We start from the raw sequence: 20731 nt of genomic DNA, 5'->3' as shown, positions 1-20731 counted from the left end.
TCTCAGACCAATGTCTGCGTGACTAAATCATGGAATCGTCAGTGCAACAACTAAACATTTAAATCATGTGAAAGCCAAAACTGTTGGCTTTTACAAAAGGAATATGAGGTCTAAGTTCGATTTCTAGCTTCCTCATTTGAACAAATTGACAATATGCCTTATTTATTAGTTTCGCCGTGCGACAATTTGTCATCACTAGAAGTACTTTCCTTGGGCACCACATGCTGTAATAACTGTAATTTTGTTCACTCGTTAATGAATCTATAGACTTGTGTGAGTTTGGGGGTGTAATATGTCATTTACTTTTAATCTTCTTTCAAATATTGTATTGTGCCATGTTATTTCTTTTGTATGTTTCACGCGCATGGTTCCGATGGAACCCTTGTTTCATTGGTTGCTTCTCTTCATTCTGGAGTGCGAGCAGCTCGGTCCCGAGTTGACCGTTACGACAGGACGGAGAGGCAGCTATGTGCGTGGGTCCCTTTGGTATGAATAAACTCTTCTGCACGCAATTTTAAATGCGTTTCTTTGTTATTTGACAACCTCCCTGCTACATATTTGGTACCAGGAGTGGGGTCAAGAAAGAGCTACTTTATAGAAGGGACCCATCGGTGAGCTGCTTCTTATTTGTGTCAGTTCTGGTGCTGTTCCGTTTCCTGACATCGGTGCTACATTGGTGACCTGTTCCTTGTTGGTGTCAGTTTTGGCGCTGTTCCGTTTCCTGGCATTTGGGAGCTGATTATTGTTGCTGTGCTCACGGATTGGCTGCACGTGGAGGTGTGAGTAGGAGGGACATATATATATATATATATTTTTTTTTTGCCTCTATTGGATTGGCCTTAGATGTTACGCTTCAGTTAGGCCTGTAGTTGCCTTGGAAACTGATTACGATCCCTCGCGCTCTTCATGCGCTACGCAGCTGAAATTTTTTATAAAAAAAAGGTTGCCTTGGTGACGGTTTCCTATTCTACGAGTTCTACGTGGCAGCGATTCTAAGGTTGCCTTAGCAACGGATACACAACTATTCTACGAGTTCTACGTGGCAGTGATTTTTGGTTACCTTAACAATGGACACACATTTTTTCATTTTTTCAAAATGACGTTGCCTTGTTTATGCTTGTCCTGGTAGTGTCATTTAAAGACGGATTCTTCGTTTTTTGTGTATTTTTCTACATCGCATTAAAATTCACTTGTACTTTGCTGTAAATTTCCTGTTTCTTTAAAAGAAAAATATTTTGTGTATTTTCCAAAATTTTAATATGGCATCAAGTCATGATATTGTACAACCACCAGTTTTTTTACAGAAAGCAGGTAAACCTGACATTAAATGGGCGGAATGGATTCGCATTTTTGAAAACTATTTGGCAGCCATTGACGCTATGGAATTTTCTCCTAATAGGAAGAAGGCATTATTATTTAATCATCTAGGAATTGCAGCTCAAAGAATATTCAACAACTTACCAGCCATTTCATCTCCGGGTGGAGGTGATGTACTATGGAACTGCTATATTGAAGCAAAGGAACGTATGGCAAAGCATTATTCTGGAGACTCAGATGTATTACTTGAAAGATTTAATTTTGCTATGCGCAAACAAATGAGTGATGAGTCAATTGAGGAGTATATAGCAAACTTAAGAGTTTTAGCAGCTAAATGTGAATTTGGTCCAAATACTGATGTTTATATTCGGGATCAGTTTGTGTTTCATTGCTTTCACAAAAAGATTCAAGAAAGACTTTTGTCATGTTGTAACCCAACTTTGGAAGAAGTTATGGTTTTAGCTAAAGGGATTGAAAGGTCCATAAATACTTCCAAAGTTTTAGCTAATCAGAACAGCACTGTTGATCTTATTAGTGAGAAAGAAACTGTTTGTGCAATTCATAACAAACTGAGCAAACAGCCAAAGATAAGAGTGCCTAAATTTTCAAAACTGTGTTTCCGGTGTGGCTCAAAATTTCATATTGGTAATGACACTTCTTGTCCGGCACATGGTAAGAAATGTAATAATTGTCGTAAAATGGGACATTTTCAAATAGTCTGTCAGTCACAACCCTCAAACAGAGGCTTTTATAGCAAAGTCAAAATCAACAGTGTTGACGTTGATGACGAACTCTCACAGATGTCTAACCAATTTTCGAATATGTTATTAACCATTGATGTTTCGGATGGTCAGGGTGGGAAATCTGAGAAAGTCATTAAAGGGGCTATGTGTGATGTAGTGATTCGTTCTCAAACAATTCCTGTTCTAGCTGATTCGGGAGCCCCCATTACTATTTTAGCAGATCACACATTTTTTAAGTTGTGGAAGGGTTCCATTGAATGACAGTATCCTGATGTTGCTCCTAAAGCGTTTGGAGAACAAGACATTAACCTCTTGGGTTATTTTGTATCAGGTCTTCAATGTCTTGGCAGAACTATTGTAACAAAAATTTATGTAGCCGTCAAAGGACGTAATATTGTGGGTTGGAAGGATTTAGCACGTTTGGGAATAATACTGCGTCCTGGCCATGATGTTCCAGTGATTCTAGGTGAATTACCTAATTTATTTCTATCAGATTCGGTAGCCAGTGTGTGCATTTCTAAAGACACCACGCAAAGTATAATTGATTTGTTTCCAGAAGTATTCCAAGACCAAATTGGGAGAGTGCAAGGATATGAGCATGGCATAAAACTCAAAAAGGGGGCAACTCCTGTTGTACACAAAGTAAGACCCATACCCTTGAGTGTAAGAGTGGATTTGAAGGCCTTATTACATAAACTTCAATCTCAGGGGATAATTACTCCTGCAGATGCCTCAGAATGGGTATCACCCATTGTAATTACCAAGAAACAAAATGGCGAATTGAGGTTATGTGTGGACTTGAGGTCTGTTAACCAAAACATTGTGATTGATAATCATCCTCTTCCACGTATTCAAGAAATGATTACGAGTTTGGGTAACTCCAAGGTGTTTTCTACCATAGATCTTCACTCGGCATACCATCAAATTCCATTAAGCGAATCTTCTCAAGATGTAACCACTTTTGTAACTCCATTTGGGGTATTCAAGTATCTACGCTTACCGTTTGGCCTTGCTTCAGCAGCAAGCGCTTTTCAAAAATTGATGGATGATTTATTGTCTGACTTACCTCAGGTGTTGGCTTTCCAAGATGACATTTTAATACACACAGTAACAGAGAAAGAACATTTATTAGTTTTAAAAAAGGTTTTGAGTATTCTAAAAGAGAAGGGAATGACAGTAAAACCTGGCAAGTGTAAATTGTTTGTAACCGAGGTGGAATATCTTGGTCATGTAATTTCTGGTGAGGGAATCAGACCTAAATTTAGCAATGTGGAAGCTGTTAGTAGGGCATGTCCTCCTTCGGATAAAGATGCCTTAAAATATTTTCTAGGACTCTGTGAATACTATGCTAGATTTGTTCCGGGATATGCTATGGAAGTACAACCTCTTAGATCATTGTTTAAAAAAGGAACTAAATTTGAGTGGACAAAGGAATTAAATCTCACATTTGATAGAGTTAAAAATGTAGTTATCAAAGCCCCTGCGTTACAACCTTTTGACCCTGCAGGTATTCCTTTTGTCATGGTAGATGCCAGTTTAGTTGGTATTGGGGCTGTTTTTGGTCAATGGGTGAATGGTGGTGAAAACACTGTTGCTTTTGCGTCTAGGATGTTATCAGAAGCAGAGAAACATTATAGCACTATCGAAAGGGAGGCCTTAGCTTGTGTATGGGCAGTTCAGAAGTTTAGAACTTATATTTGGGGCAGTAGGTGTGAAGTATTCACTGATCATAAACCTTTGGTTCATTTGTTGAATGGAAATGGTCTAGGTAAGGCATCGGCACGTTTAGTTCGCATTCTATCCAAATTGCAAGAATACAATCTGGTGCTGAAGTATGTGCAAGGAGGCATGAACTTTCGTGCTGATTGTTTGTCCCGTTTGCCTTTACCCTATGAAGCTTCAGTTGAGATTGATGCTGAAAAAGAGTGTGTGGTAGCCCTATTGGATGTTTTAGCTGTATTTAACAATCATGTCACTGAGCAAGAATGGGTGTCAGCTATGTCCTCTGACTCTACGTTGTCTAAAGTAGCAGAATTTTTGAAAACCAAATGGCCTGCTGAGAGAAGTTTGTCAGGGGAGCTTAGAGCTTATTATCATGTGTCAAGTGAGCTCACATGTGAGAATGGTATTTGCTTGAGGGGTGATCTCATCGTCCCTCCAACCAACATCAGGGACAAAATTATTAAACTTGCCCACGAAGGTCACTTGGGTATTTCAGCTACATCCAGAAAACTTAAAATGTCATATTGGTGGCCTAGCATGGATAAGCAAATTGTTTCTTTTGTCAACAGGTGTCCCGAGTGTATTGTTTCTGATAAACATTGGAGGACTGTCTCTAAGCCTTTATATCCTGTTCCTTTGCCGGAGAAACCTTGGGATAAAGTCGCATTGGATTTTTCTGGGCCATTTCATTTGTTACCAAGGCACATGAAATATCTTGTGGTGCCGGTGGATTATTTTTCAAAATGGGTTTATTATTCCTTCACTTCTGAAACTGATTCTGATGTAGTTATCAGTTTTTTGAGCAAATTATTTAGATCAGAAGGGCCTGTCAATACAATTGTTACTGATAATGGTTCACATTTTTTGTCTAAAATATTTTCAGATTTCTTGAGTCTGCATGATATCAAACACCTCAGAGTGGCACTACACAATCCATCGGCGAATGGATTAGTGGAAAGGGTAAATCGGATTCTTAAAGAAGGAATTCAGACTGCTTTAGCATCAAATGTTGATGTTGCAGAATTTCTGCAAGAGAAGATTTGGGCATATCTTTCTACTCCTCATTCAACTACAGGTTGTTCTCCATTCAAATTACTAAGGGGAAGGGATCCCAGAACCAAACTTGTACCAAGATGGATGTTTCATGTCTTGAATGATGTTGACAAAAAATCTCAGTTGGTTAAAAACTCCATGAGATGTTCTGTTTTTGATAAACAACTTAAGCAGAAATGTAATTTTGATCACAGATTTTCCACAAAACTGTTGATTTAAAAGTAAATGATTGGGTCTTACTTAAAAAACCTTTTAGGGTAAGAAAAGGAGAATCTAAGTTTCATTTTCCATCTAAAGTTCTCAAGGTTACCAAAGCTTCTGTATTATTAGAGGGACGAGGTTGGTGGAGCAGAAGTTGGGTAATTCCTATTAATTTGGAGCAATTAAAGATTTTCAGGAGCATGTCTCATTTAAAACATGACGAGGGGTCAATGTTGTCGACAGATTTACAAGAATTTGAATGTGATGGGTCTTTGAAATCTAATAATTTGGATTCAGATCATTTGCATGATTCTGAGGTTCCGAATTTTAATTCTGATCATCAAACTGTTGATAATGGTTCAAGTCCTGATAGTGACAAATGCATGAATGAGGCTCATTCTAAATGTGTTACTACTAGAAGTTCGAGACAAGTTAACTTACCTGTTAAATTTAGAGATTTTATTCTGTCTTAGTGTTTTATTGTTTTTTATTATAAAGGAGGGAGATGTTGTAATATGTAATTTACTTTTAATCTTCTTTCAAATATTGTATTGTGCCATGTTATTTCTTTTGTATGTTTCACACGCATGGTTCCGATGGAACCCTTGTTTCATTGGTTGCTTCTCTTCGTTCTGGAGTGCGAGCAGCTCGGTCCCGAGTTGACCGTTACGACAGGACGGAGAGGCAGCTATGTGCGTGGGTCCCTTTGGTATGAATAAACTCTTCTGCACGCAATTTTAAATGCGTTTCTTTGTTATTTGACAACCTCCCTGCTACAGGGGGTTAATGACCCTGTACTGTAAAGTGGGCCCTAAGGTCCTCACGGGGAAGGGGATTTCGCATTCACAAACCCTCCAAATCGGTAAATCAAAGGGTTTGTAAAAGCTAAAACTCTTTTTCAAAAATATTAAACCCATTTAGCGATTTGGAAAAAGGTTTTCCCAATCACTTAAAGTCACATGTTCAACTATTTGGATTTGCGATTTCCTAATTGTGATTCCATGCGAATCGCAATTAGGAAATCGCAATTCCAAATGTAAGAAACTCCATTGAGTTTCTTTTGCGATTCCCGGTGGGTCGCAAATAGACCTGCCTCATTAATATTAATGAGGAAGATTTCAATTTGCAACCCACCAGGAATCGCAAAAATCACAAGGATGGTGGCCTGCTGGTGTCAGCAGACCATTATGACTGTGTTTGCTTTTGAATAAAGCAATTTTATTTTAAACGCAGACGGTTTTCCTTCAAGGACAAACCAGCTGCGTTTAAAAAGAAATAAAATGAAACGTTTCAGTTTAATTTTTGAAGAGTAGGCAGTGGTCCGTAGGACTGCCTGCTCTTCAAAAAACATTTTGCATGTATTGACAAAGGGGTCCCTTTGCGAATGGGTTAGCACCAATTTGAAACTGGTGCTAACTGCGATTGTTTTGCGACCGCATTCAGGGTCGCAAAACAATCATACATACCATTTAGATTCGGTATTAGGAAGGGATACCCACTCCCCTTCCTAATACCGAATCTCAAAACCCAAATTGCGATTCGGCAACAAGGTACCGAATCGCAGTCTGGGCCTTGTATATCCCAAAAAGCATTTTTCTATTCGCAAACGGGCCGATTCTGTGAATCGTCCCATTTGCGACTAGAAAATGCTTTGTACATGTGCCCTAAATGAGTTTAGAAATGGTTTCAGAATCGCTATTTGGAAGGGGTGTGTTGTGGAAGCCCCTTCCAAAAAGCGATGCTGACCCTGATTTATTAATCTTTTGTCACCATAATCCAATCTCAAAAGATTGAAAAATGAGGTTGATCACTGATTCACACAAGGTCTTAAGGAGTTGTGATGCCTTGAAAAAGTTTCTGGGAGAGTAGATAGTGGTCCACAAGACCACGGCCAACCCTTATTGAAACTTTTAGCAAAAAAGGTTTTTTGGTTTCAAATGCAGTCCTCAGTGGTGTAGAAGTGCCCACTGTACGATGCAACTTCACCATCAGTTAGATATGGGGAATTTTTGCAGTACAACATCATTTTAGAAATAACTAATTTACATTTGGAATTTGTGACTACAATTCGTTATTAGTAATATGTACTTTTTCGTGCCTTAACATTCTCTTTCTAAACTGATTGAGGTATTAGCAGTATATACCCAGCCATGTTCTAATGCTCTTGCCGCTCAATGACTTTGTTATTTGCATCGTATGTTTTTTTTAGTAATGCTATATTGTCATTTTGTGAAACTGACATTCCAGAATTTGGGAGTAACCTGCTATAATGTCCTCTCAGTGCACTCACTGTAATATTTCCTGAATATCGCTACCAGTACCTCTTCATAAATTGATTACAGTACTGACTGTATTTTATCATTTTCTTTCCAAATACTGACTCCTGTACGTAGCAGCAGACACTCAGTCATGCTATAACCGTGTCATTATGACCTGGTGGCAGCATAGAGTAAGTTAAGCATAATGTCCTCCCCATGTACTGAATTTCCTACTGAAAGTATGTACTCAGTCATGCTGTAATGTCCTCATCATGTACTGGCTTTGATATTTGGCAGAATGTACTATAATGTTTATCGAACTGCAGAATGTTAGTAGTATGCACTCAGTCATGCTATTATGTCGTCGCCGCATACTGGCTTCAAAATGGGTCAGTAAATAATGGCAACCTGACAATAAGGTCCTCACTGTGCTGTGCCTTCTGTAGTTGACAGTATATACTCAGTTATGTCGTATGGGCCCCCATGCAATAACCATGATATTGTTTACAGAGGTTCAGGCAGGCTATTATGATCTATGTACTTAGGAGAAGCATGTCACTGAGATCAGCTGTTGATCTTAAGCCGCATAAGGCATGCCTGTTGGGTGATGCCAGTATCAAAAACTTCCATCCAGTTTGGGCTTTAAGGTCAGTCCTGCCAAATTCCCAGGTCTATGCATAAAGTGCTGCTCCAGTCCAGGTTTTTAGGTCGAGCACGCCAGCGCTCTGGCCTGTTGTATTCTATCCGTTGGCTTTTAACCATGCCCACTGCACGCCCATCACTATCACTCTAAAAATCCTTTGTTATCATTGGTAAATGCTTTACGTTTGCCCCTCCTTGGGGCGGTTTTGTTACCATCTTGGGCATCGACCCTGTTACATGGATAATTGTACTTTTGCCAATGCGTTTGACTGCGAGCTAACTTCTTTTTCCTTTTGTGTCTCTCCTTTGCGCTCATGCTCATGGCGGCTGTGATGCTTCGAATCACTAGCTTATGTCAACTGTTTTACTTTTCATTTTATGTGGCAAGAAAAGTCCAGTTAGGAATTTATAGCGCTAATAGCTCTAACTCGAGCAAACGCGAGACCCATTGCATTGCAAATGCTTGTTTTCTTTCAATTCTGGGGCATGTAGTCTATTATAAAACAGGACTGCAAGTCCCACAAGTCAAAGTGAAAAAAAACTGGACTGTAGCAGCACATCATGCGTGGACCTGGGAATCTTGGCAGCTATGTACATTTTTCGCTCAGAATGTCATATCCTCTCGCTATAACATATGTCTTGTTTCTTCCAGTGATCTCCAGCGTTGCTTCCAATGTGAAGAAAAACAGGCTATAAAAGGCTGGAACCGGAAATATTGAACCTCAGCACAGCCCACTGCCTAAACCCCACACTTTCACCCCATGGACAGCTACTGACAGGTAAGCATGATGTTTTCACAGCACTGGCCATAGCTACTGGCGACCTGATGGTACTCACAACGTTTTCTTCCCTAGAGACTGGAGGTGTGAGATGAGAATGTTTGGGGGTGCTACGTGTATCTCCAAACCTCTCAACACCACAGCAGTATCCAAAGGGTATGTGTCACCCGCACAGCAGTATCCCAGACGTATGTGGCTAATACTGAACACTCATTGGTGCTATGACACATCTCTGCTATTGTGCACTGGGCTGAAACAATTCCACCACCGTGGTGGCCCTTACTCTCCCCATTATGACTTCACTCAGTTGATGTTGGAGACTGAAATTTCTGTATTGATTGGCTCCAATGCCAGTCTGAACCATGGTCAAGTCAATTCTGAGTGTGAGATTTCACAAAGTAGAAACTCTTGAGAGTGACAGGGACTAGGGGTCTCATGCACTGAAAATGTGTTTGGTAAAAGTGGTTGCAATCTGCACGCCTACTCTGACCCAATGCATTTATATTTTGCAAACTGATCTATGTTTTCGGTACACAAAATATAGAATTGTGGCGAGTCGCAATATGACCCCTTCATTAATATCAATGAGCTAGTTTGCAAAGTGCGATCCAGTACGATTTGCTGCAGTCACAGACATTGTGGCCTGCTTGGTCACCAACTTTGTGATTGCCTTCGAATAAGCGTTATTGTTTTTAATGATGCAAGATGCGGTTAGAAAGAGAAATGAAAACATTTTACAGACTTTTTTATTAGTAAGCAGTGACCCTGTGGACCACTGCCTAGTCCTATTTTTTGTAAAAAAAAAAAACAGTCACAAAAGTGAAGGGGTCCCTTGGGGACCCCTTCCCATTTGTGAATGGTGTACCACCTCATTTCGGTTGCAAAACATGAATGCATACCATAAGTGTTTACCTTTCTAGGAATTTTCTAAACAGTACTTATCACAATGAGAGCAAAGCCAAGTACCCTTGGAGTCTGGAGTGAGCAAGGTCACGTGCCGCTGGCATGGGAGTCTGTGTGAGCAGCTTCAAAACTTGGGGGAAAATAGGAAAGAAGAAAACACAGGAACTCAAAAAAGATGTAGCGAAGCGCTAGGGACGCTATCAAATGGACTGTTTTGGTGGAAAAGAGGAGAGTCTGGGAAAACAGAGTGTTGAAAGAGATTATGACCGGACAGATTAAAATATGAACAAATTGAGAATTCCCAGAAGGGGACTATCGTTATTTTTAATCTTTAGGAGTCCGACCATATCCCGCTCCCACCATCATTGAAGAGTGAATAATGCAAGAGTGACTGATGTAGACAATGGGACGTGTTGGACCATTACTCCAAAGATTAGAAAATATGAGAAATTGGAAATTTCTCCAAAGATTAGAAAATATGAGAAATTGGAATGCAGGTAGCCAAACACCAGATAGTAAGAGGAATACAAAATGAGCAAACTGGTGGGAATAGGAAAGTAAGCGCTTAGAAGGAGTGTGATAAAGACTTAAAAGTTTATTGATTACAGCAAAAGACCCCATGTCTTCTTCCAGTCGTTAAGTCTGTATGTCAGGTTACCATGGCCCACCATCATCATCAGTTCACAGTTCCAGACCCTGCATATTGGTGGCAACGCAGATTTCCATTTAGATAGGAGACACATTTTCGCAATGTCTAAGGATCTAGAGAACCACGTCATCTTGTGACTATTAATGCAACCAATACTTCATACATCATGTAGCATGGATAGTGAAGCAGGTTCAGGATAATGGAAGCCACGAGATGTCTTCAGCAAGCCCCATATTTAAGTTCAGTTTGGTAGCTATAGAGGCCCAGAGCATGTGCAAACTTCAGTCATAGTTTTGGCATCTCCAGCTGGATGTATGGTGCCGAGGGCCAGACTCACAGGACTTTGCAGAAGCTAGATTTGAACCTCCTTTTTCTTAGTTTTTTGTCGTAAGCAGGGCTGACCACACACCATCCATGTATTGTATCTTCAGCCTTTCCTGCCATTTGTGCATGAATGATAAGACTTTAGGTTTTACAAGTAGTATGTTAATGATTGTGCTTTAAATGTGAGGATTTACACCTATTAAATGCCCCCAAATACATAGAAGGTATCCGGTAAGAGAGAGGACAAGAACATTAAGGGTCTGGACCCAACTTAGATCTTAAACAGTGCAATAGTTGGAAATAATGCCATAGTTATTGCCCAAGGGTAGGTCGCTCCCCCTGCCGCTGCAGCTCCTCCAGGTTCCTGAGTTCCTGAGACCCACCTCACAGTAAGTACCCCCCACCTCCCAGCCCCTCGTTCTGCCCCGCGCTACTCACCCTCTCTCCTGCTCCTGCTTCTTTTCCTCTTTTCTTCTTCTCTGTTCTTCCTCCTCTCTCCTCGTCTGTATTCTTCTTCTGTACTCCTCTTCTCCCCGTCTTCTCTCCTCTTCTCTTCTTCCTCATCTCCTGCTGTGGTCTTCTGCACTCTGTTTCTTCGTTTTTTGTATCTTCCTCCGTGTTCTTCTGTGTTCTTCTGTGTTCCTCTGTCTTCTTCTGTGTTCCTCTGTCTTCTTCTGTGTTCCTCTGTCTTCTTCTGTCTTCCTCTGTGTTCTTCTGTCTTCCTCGGTGTTCTTCTGTCTTCCTCTGTGTTCTTCTGTACTCTTCTCTGTTCTTCTGTCTTCCTCTGTGTTCTTCTGTCTTCCTCTCTGTTCTTCTGTCTTCCTCTGTGTTCTTCTGTATTCTTCTCTGTTCTTCTGTCTTCCTCGGTTTTCTTCTGTATTCCTCTCTGTTCTTCTGTGTTTCTTCTGTTCTTCCGGTCTTCTGCTCTTCCGGTCCTCAGTCCTTCCGCTCTTCTGCCCTTCTGTTCTTCTGTTCTTCTTGTCTTCTGCCTTCGGCTCTTCTGCCTCCTCCGTCCTCTTCTCCCCGCGCCTGCCCTCCTGCTCCTGCCTCATCCCCCTCCCCCACTCGCATCCCCCCTCTATCTCCCCTATCTAACCCGTTCACTTTCTACCTCCCTCACTCCTCCTATCTACCTATCTCTCCATCTCTCTATCCCACTATCCAACTCCCTCACTCTCCACCTCCTCCTATCTTCCTATCTCTCTATCTTTTTCCCTATCTATCGATTTCTCTATCTACCTTTTCTCTCTACCTATTTCTCTATCTCTCCCCCCCTCCCACCACCCCCTCTATTACCTATCTTCCTATCCCCTCACTCTACCTCTCACCCTCACCCACCTCTACAACCCCCCTCCCCTATCTTCACAACCCTGCACCTATCTTTCTCCCTAATCTCCTAAACCTCCTAACACTCTCCCCCTCCACCCTTAATCCCCCCTCCCCCAGCTCTTCTCACTCTACCTGTCCCCCCCCCTCCCTCGCGCTTTCCCGCCGCGACCTCCTGCACGCCCCCGCCCCCCAGCTCCCATTCGCCCCCAGCTGACCCCTCCCCCCCCTCCTACCTCATATGGCGGCCGCTGCGCGACAGTGGTAGCGACCCTTGACCCAAGGGTAGGTCGCTCCCCCTGCCGCTGCAGCTCCTCCAGGTTCCTGAGTTCCTGAGACCCACCCCACAGTAAGTACCCCCCCACCTCCCAGCCCCTCGTTCTGCCCCGCGCTACTCACCCTCTCTCCTGCTCCTGCTTCTTTTCCTCTTTTCTTCTTCTCTGTTCTTCCTCCTCTCTCCTCGTCTGTATTCTTCTTCTGTACTCCTCTTCTCCCCGTCTTCTCTCCTCTTCTCTTCTTCCTCATCTTCTGCTGTGGTCTTCTGCACTCTGTTTCTTAGTTTTTTGTATCTTCCTCCGTGTTCTTCTGTGTTCTTCTGTGTTCCTCTGTCTTCTTCTGTGTTCCTCTGTCTTCTTCTGTCTTCCTCTGTGTTCTTCTGTCTTCCTCGGTGTTCTTCTGTCTTCCTCTGTGTTCTTCTGTACTCTTCTCTGTTCTTCTGTCTTCCTCTGTGTTCTTCTGTCTTCCTCTCTGTTCTTCTGTCTTCCTCGGGGTTCTTCTGTCTTCCTCTGTGTTCTTCTGTATTCTTCTCTGTTCTTCTGTCTTCCTCGGTGTTCTTCTGTATTCCTCTCTGTTCTTCTGTGTTTCTTCTGTTCTTCCGGTCTTCTGCTCTTCCGGTCCTCAGTCCTTCTGTTCTTCTGTTCTTCTGTTCTTCTTGTCTTCTTGTCTTCTGCCTTCGGCTCTTCTGCCTCCTCCGTCCTCTTCTCCCCGCGCCTGCCCTCCTGCTCCTGCCTCATCCCCCTCCCCCACTCGCATCCCCCCTCTATCTCCCCTATCTAACCCGCTCACTTTCTACCTCCCTCACTCCTCCTATCTACCTATCTCTCCATCTCTCTATCCCACTATCCAACTCCCTCACTCTCCACCTCCTCCTATCTTCCTATCTCTCTATCTTTTTCCCTATCTATCGATTTCTCTATCTACCTTTTCTCTCTACCTATTTCTCTATCTCTCCCCCCCTCCCGCCACCCCCTCTATTACCTATCTTCCTATCCCCTCACTCTACCTCTCACCCTCACCCACCTCTACAACCCCCCCTCCCCTATCTTCACAACCCTACACCTATCTTTCTCCCTAATCTCCTAAACCTCCTGACACTCTCCCCCCTCCACCCTTAAACCCCCTTCCCCCAGCTCTTCTCACTCTACCTGTCCCCCCCCTCCCTCGCGCTTTCCCGCCGCGACCTCCTGCACGCCCCCGCCCCCCAGCTCCCATTCGCCCCCAGCTGACCCCTCCCCCCCCTCCTACCTCATATGGCGGCCGCTGCGCGACAGTGGTAGCGACCCTTGACCCAAGGGTAGGTCGCTCCCCCTGCCGCTGCAGCTCCTCCAGGTTCCTGAGTTCCTGAGACCCACCCCACAGTAAGTACCCCCCACCTCCCAGCCCCTCGTTCTGCCCCGCGCTACTCACCCTCTCTCCTGCTCCTGCTTCTTTTCCTCTTTTCTTCTTCTCTGTTCTTCCTCCTCTCTCCTCGTCTGTATTCTTCTTCTGTACTCCTCTTCTCCCCGTCTTCTCTCCTCTTCTCTTCTTCCTCATCTCCTGCTGTGGTCTTCTGCACTCTGTTTCTTCGTTTTTTGTATCTTCCTCCGTGTTCCTCTGTGTTCTTCTGTGTTCCTCTGTCTTCTTCTGTGTTCCTCTGTCTTCTTCTGTCTTCCTCAGTGTTCTTCTGTCTTCCTCTGTGTTCTTCTGTACTCTTCTCTGTTCTTCTGTCTTCCTCTGTGTTCTTCTGTCTTCCTCTGTGTTCTTCTGTCTTCCTCTCTGTTCTTCTGTCTTCCTCGGTGTTCTTCTTTCTTCCTCTGTGTTCTTCTGTCTTCCTCTGTGTTCTTCTGTATTCTTCTCTGTTCTTCTGTCTTCCTCGGTGTTCTTCTGTATTCCTCTCTGTTCTTCTGTGTTTCTTCTGTTCTTCCGGTCTTCTGCTCTTCCGGTCCTCAGTCCTTCCGGTCTTCTGCTCTTCTGCTCTTCTGTTCTTCTGTTCTTCTGTTCTTCTGTTCTTCTGTTCTTCTGTTCTTCTGTTCTTCTTGTCTTCTTGTCTTCTGCCTTCGGCTCTTCTGCCTCCTCCGTCCTCTTCTCCCCGCGCCTGCCCTCCTGCTCCTGCCTCATCCCCCTCCCCCACTCGCATCCCCCCTCTATCTCCCCTATCTAACCCGTTCACTTTCTACCTCCCTCACTCCTCCTATCTACCTATCTCTCCATCTCTCTATCCCACTATCCAACTCCCTCACTTTCCACCTCCTCCTATCTTCCTATCTCTCTATCTTTTTCCCTATCTATCGATTTCTCTATCTACCTTTTCTCTCTACCTATTTCTCTATCTCTCCCCCCTCCCGCCACCCCCTCTATTACCTATCTTCCTATCCCCTCACACTACCTCTCACCCTCACCCACCTCTACAACCCCCCCTCCCCTATCTTCACAACCCTACACCTATCTTTCTCCCTAATCTCCTAAACCTCCTAACACTCTCCCCCCTCCACCCTTAAACTCCCCTCCCCCAGCTCTTCTCACTCTACCTGTCCTCCCCTCCCTCGCGCTTTCCCGCCGCGACCTCCTGCACGCCCCCGACCCCCAGCTCCCATTCGCCCCCAGCTGACCCCTCCCCCCCCTACCTCATATGGCGGCCGCTGCGCGTCTGCGCCGCTGGCGCGCCGGAGGCGCACCAGAGGCAAGCCCGTCTGCGCCCGTCCGCGCCTGGCCCGCGCCCAGCGCCACGACCCCTGGTCCCCAGCTCTCCCAAGCCCCGATGATCCGCTACGACCCCACCACCCTCCATGCCCTCAACCCAGGACGCTCCAACACCTGCTTCCAAGCTCACCCCAAACGCACCCATGGACCCTTCGCCTGCAACTCCTGCAAACGCATCTTCCACCACGCAACAACCACGACCACAAGCCCACGTGCCATCAACCACCTCAAGTGCATCCTAGTCAACGCTCGCTCCGTTCACAAACACGCCGTTGAACTCTGGGACCTCCTGGACTCCACAGCACCGGACGTCGCCTTCATCACGGAGACCTGGATGAACGCCTCCTCTGCTCCAGACATCGCCACCGCCATCCCCGAAGGCTACAAGATCTCCAGGAAAGACCGCACCAACCAAGTAGGAGGAGGTATCGCCATCGTCTTCAAAGACTCCATCAGCGTCACCACCTCCACTGAAGACTCCCCTCTCGCCGCTGAACACCTGCATTTTCAGATTCGCACCGACCCGAGGACCACCCTCAGAGGATCCCTCGTCTACCGTCCTCCTGGACCTCGCGCCCCTTTCAGCGACGCCATCGCCGGCTTCATCTCCCCGCACGCCCTCGCCTCACCGGACTACATCCTCCTAGGCGACCTCAACTTCCATCTGGAACAAAACAACGACCCCAACACCACCACCCTGCTCGACAACCTCGACAACCTCGGCCTCAAACAACTGGTGAACACTGCCACCCACATCGCCGGACACACACTCGACCCTATCTTCTCCGCCAGCAAACACGTCTTCTTCAGCCACGCCTCCGCCCTTCATTGGACCGACCACAGCTGCGTCCATTTCACATTCCGACGCGAGACCCGCCACCTCCGCACTCAACCCATCCCTCGCCGACAGTGGAACAAGATCCCTGAAGAGCAACTCTTCTCCGCACTCGCCGCCAACCAACCCACCCTCACCACCGACCCCAACGACGCAGCCCTCAACCTCACAAACTGGATCTCCAACTGCGCAGACAACCTTGCTCCCCTCAAACGCTCGCAGCGACAGAACAACACCAAGAAACCCCTCTGGTTCTCTGACACCCTCAAAGAATCAAAGAAAACTTGTCGCGCACTTGAGAAAGCCTGGCGCAAGGACCGCACCGCTGACAACATGACCGCCCTCAAGAACGCTACCCGCGAACACCACCACCTGATCTGCGCTGCCAAAAGGAATTTTTTCACCGACAGACTGGACAAAAACAGCCACAACAGCAGAGAACTCTTCAGCATCGTCAAGGAGTTCTCCAACCCCAGCGCCAACGCCAACGCCGTCACGCCCTCACAGGATCTGTGCGAATCCCTCGCCACTTTCTTCCATCGCAAGATCAGCGACCTCCACGACAGCTTCGGACACCAGACCCAACCAAACACCACAGAACCCACATCCCCGACCATCACCCTCAAAAACTGGACCAACATCAGCACGGAAGAAACCAAATCCATCATGAACTCTATCCACTCCGGCGCCCCTTCGGACCCCTACCCGCACTTCATCTTTAACAAAGCCGACAACATCATCGCCCCGCACCTCCAGACCGTCATCAACTCTTCTTTTTCTTCTGCTACCTTCCCCGAATGCTGGAAACACGCCGAAGTCAACGCCCTACTAAAGAAACCTACGGCTGACCCGAGCGACCTGAAAAACTTCCGCCCCATTTCCCTTCTGCCTTTCCCAGCCAAAGTAATAGAGAAGACCGTCAACAAACAGCTGACCACCTTCCTGGAAGACAACAACCTGCTCGACCCCTCATAGACCGGATTCCGAACCAACCACAGCACTGAAACCGCCCTCATCTCAGTCACAGACGCGATGGACAACGGTGAAACAGTCGCCCTCATTCTTCTCGACCTCTCGGCTGCCTTTGACACCGTCTGTCACCGCACCCTAATCACCCGCCTCTGCTCCACCGGGATCCAAGACCAGGCCCTGGACTGGATCGCCTCCTTCCTTGCAAACCGCTCCCAAAGAGTCTACCTCCCTCTGTTTCGCTCAGAACCCACTGAGATCATCTGCGGCGTACCTCAAGGCTCATCACTCAGCCCGACACTCTTCAATGTCTACATGAGCCCCCTCGCCAACATCGTACGCAAGCACGACATCATCACCTCCTACGCCGACGACACCCAACTTATACTCTCCCTCACCAAGGACCCCGCCAGCGCCAAGACCAACCTACAAGAGGGTATGAAGGATGTCGCAGATTGGATGAGGCTCAGCCGCCTAAAGCTGAACTCTGAAAAAACGGAAGTCCTCATCCTCGGCAACACCCCGTCTGCCTGGGACGACTCCTGGTGGCCCACGGCCCTCGGCACCGCACCGACCCCCGCAGACCACGCCCGCAACCTCGGCTTCATCTTGGACCCTCTTCTCACCATGACCAAGCAAGTCAACACCGTGTCCTCCGCCTGCTTCCTCACCCTCCGCATGCTCCGCAAGATCTTCCGCTGGATCTCCGCCGACACCAGAAAAACCGTGACCCACGCCCTCGTCACGAGCCGCCTGGACTACGGCAACACCCTCTACGCTGGGACCACAGCCAAACTCCAAAATCGCCTACAACGCATTCAAAACGCCTCGGCCCGCCTCATCCTCGACGTACCCCGCAGCAGCCACATCTCCGCACACCTGAGACACCTGCATTGGCTCCCAGTCAGCAAAAGGATCACCTTCCGACTTCTCACCCACGCACACAAAGCCCTCCATGACAAGGGACCGGAATACCTCAACAGACGCCTCAACTTCTACGTCCCCACCCGCCCCCTCCGCTCCTCTGGCCTCGCACTCGCCGCCGTCCCTCGCATCCGACGCTCCACGGCGGGTGGGAGATCTTTCTCCTTCCTGGCGGCCAAGACCTGGAACTCCCTCCCCACCAGCCTCAGGACCACCCAGGACCACTCCGCTTTCCGGAGACTCCTAAGGACCTGGCTGTTCGAGCAGCGATAACCACCCCCTTTGTCCCTAGCGCCTTGAGACCCGCACGGGTGAGTAGCGCACTTTATAAATGCTAATGATTTGATTTAGTTAGGATTTGGCAAGATCAAAATTAGTGCAAAGATTTAAGGAAGATATCAAAGGGCCCCCAGAAAGCAGGTCTTCAAAAGTGACACAGCCTGAGCCAAACCATCCTTTCCAGTAGAAGGGTCACCCAGACATCTTGTCCATCGTATTCCGCTTATATATGGAGCTTCAAAATTGGTCACAACTGTTTGTGTATAGAATGCCAAGCAAGGATTTAGATAGTCAGGGGTTATTCTTGTTCCCAATACAATACACTGAAGTCATGGAGGATAAAACATGGTTTTCAACATCAAGACAAACAAGCTTGGATTTACAAGATGAGATGAGTTGAGTAAATCATACCAGTTGATGGGTATTGTAACAGCATTGTACATGTGGGATTCCGAGGCCATCAGATGTTGTTGTGGTATACAGATTTGGTATCTTTAGTCTTGACATGGCAGAGTTCCATCTAACCATCTTAATCATAGTAATCAGGAGTTACTTAGAACACTTCAGGGGCAATTTAGCTACTACATATGTACATTTTGGTGACATAGACAATTTCACCACCTGGACCCTACCTCATTTCGATAATTATATACCCAACAACAGTAAAGAGTCATTTAAAGCCTTCTGTGTGATAGGGTGAGTAGGACTTGGACTGCTCTGCTTCACTGGCCTGAGAGAGTCAAGCGCCACAGAGGGGTGCCTGGTTCCCAGTAAGAGGAACTTGTGGCCTATTACTTGAGTGGGCCTCACATTGTGCAACTAGCATCCCAATTGCCTACAGGGTGCATATTGTCAGTCACTATATTTGTGATGTTTTGATGAATCAAAATTCCCAAGGATTAGATTTTTAGTAATGAATCTGAAAGGGCGACCATGAAGCGCTGATCTTCTGGTGTCCACCAGATCTTCTGGGCTTCACTTTTGGACCAATGAACTAGCACAAAAAATGCTGAAATTCTCGATATCAGATCAAGTAGACAAGCTATTTAAAGTATCTTGGTGAGACAGTGTGAGGAGCATGTTGTCTACGTATAGTAAAATCTCCAGTGAACCCACAGGCATTTCAATTTTCCTTATGGGTTGACATGCTACAATTTCTAACAGTGCCCTTGCTGTGACAGTAAACAACCATAATGATTTCCTTATCACGTATTCTCTGGCAAAGGCCCACGTTTTCGATTTTGACACATACACAAAATGAGTAAACAATTTGTTTTCCTTCCTGGATTTAACTTAATTACAGTACAAGTGAAAATTAGGTCTTGTTTAAAGTGACTTTACATGCAATTAATCACGACTGCTAATCCAAAGCCATATATATTGACAGCATGGGGACTTAAAAATATGGATGAAATGGCATTATAGGAGCTGAATAACTGGAGACAACAGGGCTAGTTCACAAACTGTATTTTGCGTTGCCTTTAGTAGCGCTAAAATAGTACATTTAACGTACTACAAAATGTTATTCACAAACTTACATGTCTCTGCCCTCCGGCCTTTTTATGTGCAGAGATCTTCACCCAGAGTGTGGGGCCTCCGAACATATAAGCTTACGTTTCAGTAGTAAGTGTGGCAGGGATAGAGGGGATTGTCTGGAAAATGGGGAATACTTACTGCTAAAGGGGGCAGGATTAGGGAGCAGTAAGAAGGGGTTTGCAGAGGTGCATGCACCCGCCCACAAAAGAATAAACACATTGCTAGACACAAAAAGCACTTCTAAAGCTACTAGAGCCAAAAACGGAGAATGTCCAGCACCAAACATGGGCAACCACCTCCCATAGAGCATAATCGAGGTAGAAAAATAAAATAAATTCATTTTTTAATTAAAAAACATTTTAACAACCTTTAATACCTTAGAAATTAATATAACAATTTTATCAAATGTGATTAAATTACTTTTAAATAACTATAAACATTGATTTAATAATTATTAATTCGTAATGAAAAAGCAATTCATTTTTAATTTAGATAAGAATGTTTTTTTCTTTTAAACTTTAATGAATTTAATATATTTAAATAATTCTAGATTTTATTGTACATGAAGATAACAAAGTACATTTTTATTTCTAATGCGTTGGTTACTGACCCTAAATGGTCTGGTTTATCAAGGTGACATTATCTGTCATGTTAGAGACACAACCATAATGCCTAAGTATGTAAAATATACGCACCAATGCCAATGTTACTTTTGCCACCCGAGCATGCAAAATAGACATTGACATAGTATCAGTATCCAATTTGCGTCCTGATATGTAAGGCTTGTATGAACATGCATGGGACATATATCATTGTAACCAGCTACATTTGTGGTTTGTTGGCGCCATTTCAAGTGCCAAGCACTCGATGTCACTAGATGTCACTCTCTCACCAGGGTTTATGTGACGGGAAGGCCTGGTTTCCTTCTTATCTCGTATGGGCATTGACGCCGAGTCAACTAAGAACCGGAAGCAATCAAGTTGACTTGTTTATGAAATAGATTCTACCCGAGTCCCATTATTTTATAAGTCCCATATTTTATTTACTGCTGAATAAAAACTAAATAAATGAAGATGTTTACCTTTAGATGAGGATGGTGCCCCTCAGGAAGGCGATGTGCTGTACTCAGTTCAGAGGAAATGTTTGAGCGTTGAACATATCAGACAGAGGACCCTGCACTCAGCGTGCGTGAGCAGGAAGGGTTGTATGTCACCACCTAAAATACAACAGAGTCCATATACCGCTACATAGAATCTACTACATTGAAATGAGCCCATATGAGATTACAACTGCAGGGATTACCACTCCTGCGG

General features: G+C 45.1%; 1 protein-coding gene across 2 annotated transcripts in view; it reads left to right on the top strand.

The window, feature by feature from the left end:
• Positions 1-20731, top strand: part of SRRM3 (serine/arginine repetitive matrix 3) — a 327419-nt gene that overhangs the window by 84990 nt on the left and 221698 nt on the right. For both annotated transcript variants that reach the window (XM_069226720.1, XM_069226719.1), the window contains exon 2: positions 8589-8715. The gene's annotated coding sequence lies outside the window, so the exon portion shown is untranslated. The remainder of the gene's footprint in view (positions 1-8588; positions 8716-20731) is intronic.

The sequence above is a fragment of the Pleurodeles waltl genome, chromosome 3_2 (assembly GCF_031143425.1).
Source record: "Pleurodeles waltl isolate 20211129_DDA chromosome 3_2, aPleWal1.hap1.20221129, whole genome shotgun sequence".
Taxonomy (NCBI): domain Eukaryota; kingdom Metazoa; phylum Chordata; class Amphibia; order Caudata; family Salamandridae; genus Pleurodeles; species Pleurodeles waltl.
This window is presented reverse-complemented; position numbering and strand designations above follow the sequence as displayed.